Source organism: Sapajus apella, unplaced genomic scaffold, assembly GCF_009761245.1.
Source record: "Sapajus apella isolate SASKATOON/1434 unplaced genomic scaffold, GSC_monkey_1.0 scaffold6, whole genome shotgun sequence".
Classification (NCBI taxonomy): Eukaryota; Metazoa; Chordata; class Mammalia; order Primates; family Cebidae; genus Sapajus; species Sapajus apella.
This window is the reverse complement of record NW_022436946.1, coordinates 61847603-61860852: the sequence shown is the minus strand read 5'-3', so window position 1 is coordinate 61860852 and position 13250 is coordinate 61847603. Positions and strand designations below refer to the sequence as shown.

The 13250-nt window shown below is 36.3% G+C and overlaps 1 long non-coding RNA gene across 1 annotated transcript in view; it reads right to left on the bottom strand.

Moving 5' to 3' along the window:
- LOC116549624 overlaps nucleotides 1-4575 on the bottom strand; it is a 10985-nt gene extending 6410 nt beyond the window's left edge. The window contains exons 1-2 of the long non-coding RNA XR_004267968.1: nucleotides 4161-4575; nucleotides 1769-1777 (exon numbers count right to left, since the gene is read on the bottom strand). This is a non-coding gene — a long non-coding RNA (uncharacterized LOC116549624). The remainder of the gene's footprint in view (nucleotides 1-1768; nucleotides 1778-4160) is intronic.
- Nucleotides 4576-13250: the final 8675 nt, after the last annotated feature.

Sequence of the window (13250 nt, the reverse complement as noted above, 5' to 3'; positions counted from 1 at the left end):
TGTGGTACATATACACCATGGAATATTATGCAGCCATCAAAAATGATGAGTTCGTGTCCTTTGTAGGGACATGGATGAAACTGGAAACCATCATTCTCAGCAAACTGACACAAGAGCAGAAAATCAAACACTGCATGTTCTCACTCATAGGTGGGTGTTGAACAATGAGAACACATGGACATAGGGAGGGGAGCACTACACACTGGGGTCTGTTGGGGGGAAATGGGGGAGGGACAGGGGGTGGGGAGGTGGGGAGAGATAGCATGGGGAGTAATGCCACATGTAGGTGTTGGGGAGGAAGGCAGCAAATCACACTGTCATGTGTGTACCTACGCAACAACCTTGCATGTTCTTCACCTGTACCCCAAAACCTAAAATGCAATAAAAAAAAAAGATCATGGTAGAAATAATAAAATTAAAGACAGTATAAGTGATTAACATATCCAAGATATTCCAAGGCAAGTCTGATTTTAAAAAGCAAAGAAGAAAGACAAACATAGAGTGATAATAAAGAAAATCAAACCAGAAAAAAAAAAAAAGAGGGAGAGAGAACACAGTGGTATACTAATGCATCTTCTAGAGATAATGCTAACCCCAAAACAGAACAAGTGACATAATTTTTGTGGCATGGTGCATAATAAAAATGTAAACCCCTTGTTCAAAAATCAGGAAAGAAGTGCTATTCAAAGTACTAAAATACAAAGCTATTTCCTACTTTCTGTGGCTTTTCTCTTCATTTGTCATGTTTTTTTATTTGCTTTTTAATGTCATTCTAAGAAAAATTCAAATACAAATTATTAGTATAAAGAAAAAGAAGTCAAATGATCTCTGTTTGCTTATGACATAATCATTTACCTAGAAAACCATAAAGACTTCCAGAAAGCTCCTAGAACTGATAAAAGAATTCAGCAAAGTTTTTGGATACAAAATTAAAGTACACAAATCTGTAGTTCTTCTATACACCAACAGCAGACAATCTGAGAACCCAATCAGGAACTCAATCCATTTTATAATAGCTGCAAACAGAAAAAAACCAAAAAACTTGGGAATATACCTAACTGAGAAGGTGAAAGGCTTCTACAAGGAAAACTACAAAACACTGCTGAAATAAATTACAGATGACACAAACAAATGGTATCCCATGCTAATAGAAGGGTAGAATCAATTTTTTTTTTTTTGAGACACAATCACACTGTCACCCAGACTGGAGTTCAGTGGTGCAATCATGGCTCACTGCAACCTCCACCTCTGAGTTCAACTGATTCTTGTGACTCAGCCTCCTGAGTAGCTGGGATTACAGGCACACATCACCACGTCCAGCTAACTTTTGTATTTTTAGTAGACATGGGGTATTGTCATGTTGGCCAGGTTGGTCTCAAACTCCTGACAAGTGATCCACCCATGTTGGCCTCCCATAGTGCTAGGATTATAGGCATGAGCCACCACACCTGGCCGGTAGAATCAATATTGTGAAAATGACCATACTGCCAAAAGCAATCTACAAATTCAATGCAATTCCCACCAAAATACCACCATCATTCTTCACAGAATTAGAAAAAAAAAATTCTAAAATTCATATGGAACTGAAAAAGAGCCCACACAGCCAAAGCAAGAGTAAGCAAAAAAAAAAAACAAATGTGAAGAAATCACGTTACCTGATTTCAAACTATACTATAAGGCCATATTCACCAAAACAGCTTGGTACTGGTATAAAAATAGGCATAGGACAGGGGAACAGAATAGAGAACCCAGAAATAAACCTAAAAACTTACAACAACTGAGCTTTGACAAAGCAAACAAAAACATAAAGTGGAGAAAGGACACCCTATTTAACAAATGGTTCTGGGATAATTGGCTAACCACATATAAAAGAATGAAACTGAATCCACATCTTTCATCTTATACAAAAATCAACTTAAGATGAATTAAGGACTTTAATTCCTGGAACTATAGAAATTCTAGAAGATAACATTGGAAAAACCCTTCTAGACATTGGCTTAGGCAAAGATTTCATGACCAAGAACCCAAAAGCAAATGCAATAAAAACAAAGATAAATAGTTGGTATTTAATTAAATCAGAGCTTTTGCACTGCAAAAGAAACAATCAGTAAATAGACAACCCACAGTGTAAGAAAAATAAAATCTTCACAATCTATACATCTGACAAGGGACTAATATCCAATCTGCAACAAACACAAATAAACAAACAAGAAGAAAACAAACAATCCCATCAAAAAGTGGGCTAAGGACATGAATAGACAATTCTCAAAAGAAGATATACAACTGGCCAACAAACACATGAAAAAATGTTCAACATTACTAATGATCAGGGAAATGCAATCAAAACCACAATGTGATACCACCTTACTCATGCAAGAATGGCCATAATCAAAAAATAGTAGATGTTGGCACGGATGTAGTAAACAGTGAACCCTTCTACACTGCTGGTGAGAATGCAAACTAGTACAACCACTATGGAAAACAGTGTGGAAATTATTTAAAGAACTAAAAGTAGAACTACCATTTGATCCAGTAATCCCACTACTGAATATCTACCCAGAGGAAAAGAAGTACTTGTACACCAATGTTTAACATTTATAACAACACAATTTGCAATTGCAAAAATGTGGAACCAACCCAAATGCCCATCGATCAAGTGGATAAAAAACTGTGATATACATACATACATATATATGATGGAATACTATTCAGCCATGAAAAGGAATGAATTAATGGTATTTGCAGTGACCTGGATGAGAGTGGAAACTATTTTTCTAAGTGAAATAATTCAGGAATGGAAAACCAAACATCATATGTTCTCACTCATAAGTGAGAGCTAAGCTATGAGGATGCAAAGGCGTAAGAATGACATATGGACTTTGGGGACTCAAGGGGAAAGGCAGGAAGGGGTTCGGAGACAAAAGACTACAAATAGGGTACAATGTCTACTGATCGGGTGGTTTGTGCACCAAAATCTCAGAAATTACTACTAAAGAACTTACTCATTATCCAAACACCACCTGTTCCCCAATAACCTATAGAAATTTTTTTAAAGTGTGTGAAAGCCAGAAGTTTTTAGAAATTATCTAGGGGTCCTCTCATTTTAAGGATGATGAAATGAGGTCCAGCAGCCAGAGTGGCTGTACCCCCATTTCCCAAGCCTCACTGGGAATTATTGGTAGAACCAGAAGTAGCACCAGGCTAACTGCAATGCCCTCACTAGAGTTTGCTGTAGATGCCAGCATCAGTCTCCTTAAACCCATTGCCACAATGGAATGTACTGCAACTTTGTAGAGATCTAATGGTTATGCTAAAACCTAAAGAAATTGGAGGACATATTTACCTAGTGTTTTGATTTCATAAACACTTACTTAAGTAAAAGTTAAATTCAGGCTGTCAAAAAAAAAAAAAAAGAAATGAAATCAGAAACATTCCAATTGATACCACAGAAATACAAAAGATCATTTGGGACTACTATGAACACCTTTATGAGCATAAAACAGATAACCTAAAGGAAATAGATAAATTCCTGGAAACATACAAGCATTCTAGGTTAAGTTAGAAGAAATGAGAACCTGAACAAACAAATAACAAGCAGCTAGATTGAATCAGTAATTTTTATATTACCACCTAAAGAAGTCAGGACTAGATGGATTCACAGCTGAATTCGACCAGACATTCAAAGAAGAATTGGTACCAGTCGTCATGAAACTATTCCAAAAGGCTGAAATAGAGTCCTCCACAAAGCATTCTATGAAGCCAATATCACCCTGATATCAAAACCAGGAAAGGACAAAACAAATAAAGAAAACTACAGACCAGTATCACCAATGAATGTAGATGCAAACATCCTTGACAAAATACTAGCTTACTGAATCCAGCAGCATATCAAAAAGACAGTTCAGAAGAAAAAAATAAGATAACACTTTATGGTCAAGTTGGTTTCTTCTCAGGAATGTGGGATTATTTAACATACTCAAGTCAATAAAAGTAATACATCACATGAATATAATTAAAAGCAAAAACCATGTAATTACCTCAATAGAAACAGAAAAAGCATTTGACAAAATCCAGCATCGCTTTAAGATTAAAACTCTCAACAAACCAGGCATAGAAGACACTTATGTCAAAGTCATAAAAGCTATATATGACAAACCCACAGCCAACATCATACTGAATGGGGAAAAGTTTAAAGCCTTCCTCCTGCGAACAGAAACAGGACAAGGATGCCGACTTTCACCACTTCCTATTCAGCTTAGTTCTGGAAGTCCTAGCCATAGCGATTAGGCAAGAGAAAGAAATAAAAGGCATTCAAATTGGAAAACAGGAAGTCAGACAGTCACTGTTTGTTAATGATATAATCATATACATAGAAGATCCTAAAGACTCCTCCAAAAGACTCCTAGATTTGATCAATTAGTTCTGTAGAGTCACAGGTTACAAAATCAATGTACACAAATCAGTAACACTGCTATATACCAACAACCAAGCTGATAAACAAACCAAGAACTCAATCTCTTTTGCAACAGCAGCAAAAAGTAAAATAAAATACTTAGGAATATACCTAACCAAGGAAGTGAAGGAGCTCTACAAGGATGACTACAAAACAGTGCCGAAAGAAATCACAGATGACACAAACAAATGGAAATATACCCCATGCTCATGGATTGAAAGAATCAATATTGTGAAAATGACCATACTGCCCAAATCAATCTACAGATTCAATGCAATTTCTATCAAAATACCAATATCATTTTTTACAGAATTAGAAATCAATCTAAAAATTCATATGAAACAAAACAGAGCCTGAGTAGCCAAAGCAATCCTAAGCAAAAAGAACAAATCTGGAGACATTACATTACCAGACTACAAATTATACTATAGTAACCAAAACAGCACGGTACTTATAAAAAAAAAAAATGGAGGTGAATAGGCTAGGGAAACAGAATAGAGAACCTGGAAATAAAACCAGAATTGAACAGCCAACTACTAATCTTTGACAAAGCATACAAAAACATAAATTGGTGAATAGGCACCCTATTTAATAAACAGTACTGGGAAAACCTGCAAGCCAGATGTAGAAGAATGAAACTGAATCCCTATCTCTCGCCTTATACAAAAATCAACTCAAGATGAATCAGAGACTCAACTATATGAACTGAAACCATAAAAATTCTAGAAGACCATGTTAGAAAAACTTTTAGACATTGAGCTAGGTGGAAAAAGTCATGACTAAAACCCCAAGAGGAAATGCTGCAAAAAACAAAAATAAATAAAAAGGATCTAAATAAACAAAGATGTTTTTACACAGCAAAAGAAATAATCAGCAAAGTAAACAGACAATCTGAAAATTGGGAGAAAATATTTGGGAACTATGCATCTGACAGAGGACTAGTATCCAGAATCTACAAGAAACTCAAAAGAATCAGCAAGAAGAATAAATAAATGATCCCATCAAAAAGTGGGCTAATAAACATTCCTCAAAAGAAGATATACCAGCAGCCAACAAAAAAATGCTCAACACCATTAATCATCAGGGAAATGCAAATTAAAACCACAATGAGATACCACCTTACTCCTGCAAGAATGGCCATTATTAAAAAGTCAAAAAACAATAGATGTTGGCATGGATGTAGGGAAGAGGAAACACTTTTACACTGCTGGTGAGAATGCAAACTAGTACAGCCTCTAAGGAAAACAGTATGAAGATTCCTTAAAGAGCTAAAAAGAAATATACCATTTAATCCAGCAACCCCACTACTGGGCATCATATACCCAAAGGAAAAGAAATCATTATATGAAGAAGACACTTGCACATATATTATTATAGTAGCACAATTTATAATTGCAAAGATGTGGAGACAACCTAAGTGCCATCAACCAATGAATGGAAAAGAAAATATGGTATATATACATCATGGAATACTATCCAGCTGTGAGAGGGAATGAAATAATGTCTTTTGCAACAACTTGAATGGAGCTAAAAGCCCTTATTCTAAATGAAATAATGCAGAATTGGAAAACCAAAAGCTGTGTGTTATCACTTATAAGTGGGAGCTAAGCTATGAGTAAGCAAAGGCATACAGAGTGATATAATGGACTACAGAGATTCAGAAAGGGGAGGGTGAGACGGGGTCTAGGGATATAAAACTACCTATTGTGTATAGTGTACACTACTTGGGTGACAGGTTCGCTAAAATCTCAGAATTTACCACTATATAATTTATCCATGTTACAAAAAACCACTTGCATATCAAAAGCTATTTAATTAAATTTTTTTTAATAAAAAGTGGTGCCCTATGCCCCCTTCTTCTTGACTTAAATAAAGATGTAATACATGGAGTTGAAGCAGCTATCTTGTATAAATAAAACCAACTAGTGATACTTAGTCCTAAAGCTCTAAAATAGAGGGTGATTATGCTTCAACTCTCTAAATATAAGCCACTAGCAAGCACAGATCCAGGGCAGAAGGGCTGGAGACAGCCTAGGAGTTTAGCTACAAAATGTACCCTCTGCTAATCAGTGTGGTGGTTTCACACAAGTGCTATCACTGGGACCACCTGGGCATCATTCCTTTGGCATTTCAGAAATCCTGTCTCCTTTATTGGATAGGATAACAATCCTTAGGAGGAAAAGGGATTAACTCCTTATGCTGCCACATTCCCTCCTGGGAAGTTCCAATCCTCTTCATTCTGGGATCATTAAGCATTGAGATTTTTATTCAGAACATGTTTTCATTGTTTCTCATGTTTTCACATGCTCTGTATTCTGCTATTAGGTAGAATTTTTATAAATGTCCTGGTTAGTCTATCAGTAGCAATTGGATTTGTCCACAATTTATTGAGATGTAAAACATTAGCATAAATACAATTTTATTTCTATCACATATAAAGGTGTAGAGTTAGGGGTGCAGAACTGGTATGGGGCTCTATTCTACAAAATCTTCAGGGGTCCAGGATCTTTTCAGCTCATCATTTCACCACCCTAAGACAAAGCCATACTCAGTGGGGTTCAAAATGGCAGCCATTGCATCCATGTTTCAGTCAGCAGGATGGAGAAAGGGACAAAGTGTGTGTTAAAGGTGTGTGATCATTGTCTTTTAAAGAAGCTCCCAAAAGCTACCCCAAGACACTTTTGTTTACATGTCATTGGCAGGATTTGGAATATCAAGAGATAACAATCAATGTTTACTACACAGAGTTATAGAAAACTGCTAATTAAACTCTTGCCTGTTTACAAACATACAAGGGAATTTACTCATTCCTTATTCAAACTACCAAATCTTTCAAAATAAAACACATTTTTTTTTTTTTTTTTTTTTTTTTGAGACGGAGTTTCGCTCTTGTTACCCAGGCTGGAGTGCAATGGCGCGATCTCGGCTCACCGCAACCTCCGCCTCCTGGGTTCTGGCAATTCTCCTGCCTCAGCCTCCTGAGTAGCTGGGATTACAGGCACGCGCCACCATGCCCAGCTAATTTTTTGTAGTTTTAGTATAGACGGGGTTTCACCATGTTGACCAGGGTGGTCAAGATCTCTTGACCTCGTGATCCACTCGCCTCGGCCTCCCAAAGTGCTGGGATTACAGGCTTGAGCCACCGCGCCCGGCCAGTAAAACACATTTTTAATATAGAACTGTCTAATGTTTTTAAGAATGGTAAAAGGAAGACCTTTTACTGCATATTCATTTGAACTTTTTAATGTGGTACCATGTTGAAGAATTATCTATTAAAAATTAAAGTGAAAACAATTCCACTAAGCAACAATGAGTTAATTGACAAACTCTCTGATCTTTGTCAGACTTACAGTAGAAAAAAAATCTCAGTATAGCTTTTTTAAATTATGTTTAAAACAGCCCATTAATGTCACTTATGACTTATATTAATCTATTTAGAGCTGTTTTCTATGAATTTATAAGAAAAATTAAACCCATATACTTGATTTCCACTTGGACAAGAGTTTATTCCCACTGCTTAAATACTTTACAAGTTTATTGTCTCCTATCCCTGTTTCCAAGTGTCTTGATTCTGCTCTTTGCTTGTATTTCCTGAAAAGTTTTTTTCTTTATTTGACATGACTAATCCAGTTTTAAGAAGAAAGTAATATCAAGGACCATATAGAAAACTAACAGATTTCTTTATACGGTCCTTAGCATATGAAACGAGTAAAAATAAACTTATTTGTAATGGATATGTGTAGTCACTCATATTCTTATTAGATATATAAGAGTAGATACATACATACAATTATAACAATGTAGATAGTCTGTATATGTAATGTACATAGCATAATGCATATAGCAAGATATAGAAATATATTTGAGTGTATTAGAATGACTGTGTAAGTACACCAAATATCTCACTAAATGAGAACAATTGAGTCAGTCTGCTTTATCATAAACTTGAATCATATATTTTAAAGAAATTTCAAATTAATTAGTTAGAACTACCTGAATTATGACAAAGGTCATAATATAAGACCCAGAAGTTGCACAAAATCATTGCTGCTCTATAGGCTAGTATACAATTGCTCTGCCACACCTATCTGCAAGACAGTCTGTGAAATATGTGATATAATATATCTACTGAGCAGCCATGTGCCCAAGACTTAAAGGGCCTATTATTAAAATATTATTAAAAGTAAGAGGGGGACCAGTCAGAGTGTATCCTCTGACTTATCCAGTCAATATATTAGACAGATGTCAAATGAATAAGGCAAATAACATTCGCTGGAGAAAATTAGATCCTAAGCATATGCAGCATCTCTCATATAAATTAATAAATGATTAACTGAGTATTAATTAAAAGTTTTTTTGTCCTTTATCTACTGTTATTTCAAGAAAGTTAGAGATTTGATCCTGTAATACTGTTTACCTATATCTGGAAAATACCCAAATTTGGTTACTGAGTTACCAGTTGATTTTACAGTTAAAACCTAACTGAATTAAGTAATCTTTAATAATAGAAGAGAAACTGCATAAGTTAATTTAAAGGACCCTAAATTAATTCAAATTAATGATTGTACTAAACAAACCAGTTGATTAAAAAGACAGTACTTGGGAACTAAAAATTAATAAAAGTAAATATAAATCAGCATTTTTCTTGAATTTTTTTTCTTTTTCTGCTCATTCGTATAGTCATCTTTTTTGACAAGCCTCATATGAAGATACATGTGTAACAAGTACAGATTCATCAGCATTTTCACATTGAATCAGAACTAAGAAAGAAGTGGAAAACATGATAGAAGATCAGATGTACAGATTCCCAGTGATCAGAAAGCAGAGAAATTCCTTCCTAGCCTTATGTTCTCAAGTTACTCAGCAAATATCTGGTCGGGCATGTTGGCTCACGCCTGTAATCCCAGCACTTTTGGAGGCTGAGGCGGGTGGATCACTTAAGGTTAGGATTCTGAGACCTGCCTGGGCAACATAGTGAAAACCCGTTTCTGCAAAAATGCAAAAATTGGCCGGGTGAGATAGTGCAAACCTGTAGTCCCAGTCTCCCACCTGAGGCAGGAAAGAGGATCACTTGAGCCTGGGAGGTCGAGGCTGCAGGGAGCTGTGATTGTGCCACTGTACCCTAGCCTGGGTAACAGAGCAAGACCTTGTCTCTAAAAAATAATAATAAATAATAAATAATTTTAAAAATCTGCTAAGCACCTACCTTGTGTTACACCTCTCCCATGCTAGGCAACATTGTCACAGCAGTAAAGGAAACATCGTTTGTGCTTACAAAATGCAAGTTAAGGAGTTCTTTCATCACCATGTGATGAGGACTAAGTCCCTCAGCCTATTTTGAGACTCACTACAGTTTACCTACAGTGTTTACTTAATCCTTCCCTTGCACTTCTCTTGGTTAGTAATGCTACCAGGATGCTACAAGGAGAGACATCTGGGTTGAAAGAGGTTGGGTTTTTGAATTTCAACAGCATAAACCATGAAGGAATTGGGGCCTAAAGTTTATGTCATAAATGACAGACTTGGAAGAGTAGGTAAGGAAACTGGATACCCTATCCCCAGTCTGGTCTGGAGAAAAGCAGAAGAGCTCAATGGGTTCCTGGCAAAAGCTTCTGTGTCCTGCTCCTGACCAAGGCTCAGTGGCACATGACAGAACACCCACGTGTAGTTTTAGGATCTAAGAACACAGATGACTGAGAAGAGGGAAGTAAGTTCAAATATGCTATTCACTTCCTTCCCTTGTTTCCCAGAACTCTAACAGCTAGATTGCCCAAGAGAAAGATCTTAAGATACTATTCCAAAATCCCTGATGAAAGGGGCCTGCCAGATCTCCCTACAGGAAAGCTCACCATGGACATGCCCTACCTACATGCATGCAGCTTCCAGTCAGCTACACACATGCCTCCTTTAAATGCAAGGAGACAGCCAAAAATCACCAAACATCTGAGAAGAGTGTGTGTGTGTGTGTGTGTGTGTGTGTGTTGGGAGGGGACTTCGAGGGAGGCAGCAGGGAGTGTGCTATTACAATTGAGGGTGCCAGAAATATAGGATACTAGTTTATTGAATTAACACATTTCTTGTTGGAGATCCAATGACTGCTATGTTCTTCAACAGGGTCAGCAATTACATCCCATGGACCAAATCCAGCTTACCATCTATTTTTGTAAATAAAATGTTATTGGAATACCACCATGCTTATCATTTATATATTGTCTATGGCTGCTTTTACACTACTATTGCAAAGTTGAATAGTTGAAAGAGAGAACGCTTGGCCTACAAAGCCTAAAAGTATCTACTAGTTGGTCCTTTACAGGAAAAATCTGCAGACCTATCCTCTACTCAATAGATTATTTAAATGGAGTTTCAGTTAATCATTCAATATTTTTAATGTGAGCTACATGAAGCAAGAAACAAAGATGATCAAGGCATGGATCCCATTCTCAAGCAACTTATTTAGTAAGAGATGACATTTATATTAACAATTATACTAGAGAATACATCATGGAAAGTACTATGTGGAGTACAGAAAATATGCTATGGTTGTATGAAGAAAAGCAAATATTTATATAACACAAGTATTCAGAGAAGATTACTAAAGAAGATGATGTTTAAATTGGAACTTAAAGATTAGGTATATCTTTGAAAACTATACCTTCTCTTACACCCTTTGAAGTGCTTCATATTTACTTGAAACTACAGACTTTTCAACTCAGATATTTAAAAAATAATAATCTTGTTCTTTTTTAATGTTACCTTTTATACAAACTATTTGTGTTATAATTTTAACTTCATTCCCATTTAATTCTTATTATCAAGGACCTTGAAAAATTTGTCTAAGGAAAGTAACAATGAATTCATATAATGTTCTCTTCAATATTTTGATTTAGGTAGGAACCATCTATTCTAAAATATTCTATGGCAGGGAAGTAAGAAATGATTAGGTCAATGTAATTACAGCCAAGCTGTCCCACTAATCACAAAGTACCTTAGCTACCTGTCATGAATCTAATTTCACAAAACACTTCAATCATTATTGCTAGTGTGAAAGAACTTTTTTTATAGAACACCATAGTTCTTTTTTTCCCCCATTTATTTATTTTATTGCATTTTAGGTTTTGGGGTACATGTGAAGAACATGCAAGGTTGTTGCATAGGTACACACGTGGAAGTGTGATTTGCTGCCTTCCTCCCATCACCTACATCTCTCCCCTTGCTATCTCTCCCCAGCTCCCCACCCCCCACCGTCCCTCCCCTATTTCCCCCCAACTGACCCCAGTGTGTAGTGCTCCCCTCCCTGTGTCCATGTGTTCTCATTGTTCAACACCTGCCTATGAGTGAGAACATGCGGAGAACACCATAGTTCTATAGCAACAGAAGACTAAAATGATATTTTCAATCATTCCAAGTTTTCAAATTGTTTTAGAAGTAGAGATGAATGTCTTTTCTGAGTTCCCTATACATGAGTAAGCTGAGACTGTTCACCCACTTCTGTCTGGATTGGTGGTTGCCTACTTTCCTTTAAAATATAGCAGCCAATGACTACAAACTTCACAATACAGGGCCAATCTCCCTGTGGGAGGGGTACTGGTCAGTGGAGCCCCATATCTTATCTCAAGATTCCCCTTTGAATGTACTGGTTACTTCCTTGCTGGTATCAAGCACTGACCACAATTAATAACCAAACCACAGAAGGAAAAAAAAAAGCCTGGAACATTCACCAAGGCTTTCCTAAAGAATCTTCGATAATGAGGAAATAAACACAGAATATCACACAGAACTACATAATCACAGCTCACCAGTACTCTCAGGCACTGTGCCACCCTCACATACTTCTGGAGAGAAGGGGTCGCTGTTCCCACATTTAATTTCTCCAGCTTTTTCCTACACCAATTTTTTTCCTCCACACTTCTAAGAGATACAATCATTTTGCCATGAAGGAATTTCCTTACTATTGTGTCTAAGATGGATATAAATTGATGGTTTTTAAAATTAAAATATAATTTGAAATTATTTGAATATACAATATATCAATATTTGCCACTTTTACAGTGATATGATCCTGGAAAAGACATTTATTAAGCAAGCTCAAAAGGTTAGTTGTAATCTCAGAAACAAGATAATAATTAGGTGCTCAGTGCCTGTCAAAGAATTAGTATTAAATCAATCATATATATGACGAACTGCTTGTAATTAAGGGACAGGGCTGATGCAAGATACTGCCTGCCCCATTTTCTTTCCGCATTGCATGATTGAGCTTCTGAGGCCAGCCTTTTCTTTCTTAATGTTTACTAATGGAATTCCAGTACTTTGCCTTGAAACTATAGGTCATTTGAATTCCTAATAAAAATAATTCAAACAATACGAAAATATAAGTCCCTCTCCACTAGGTGCAGAAATGCAGATTTTGTTTTGTGACACAAAATTTAACAGAGAAATTTAATTACTAATACATCTTGTAAAACACTTGGGCTTCAAAGATAATTGCTATGCCCTGTAAAAGTAACCTCTAACATCTGAACAATCTGTTGTAACTGATTGCCTTGAAAAGTTGTTTTCCTGGTTAATATTTGTACAAACTCTTCCCTATTTGCCCAGGACCTCCCCAGTTCTAGCACTGAAAGTCCCACAACCCAGGAAAGCCCTTACTCCTAGATAAGCTCAGAGGGTTGGTCACCCTGACCCCCTTGTGTTCTAGAAGATACAAATACATGTGAATTTTCTATGTAAAGTCAGAAGAGAATTATTGGTACTTAGCTCTTTTCCCTTAAGCAGAAAAGTGCTTAAAAAAAAAAAAAAA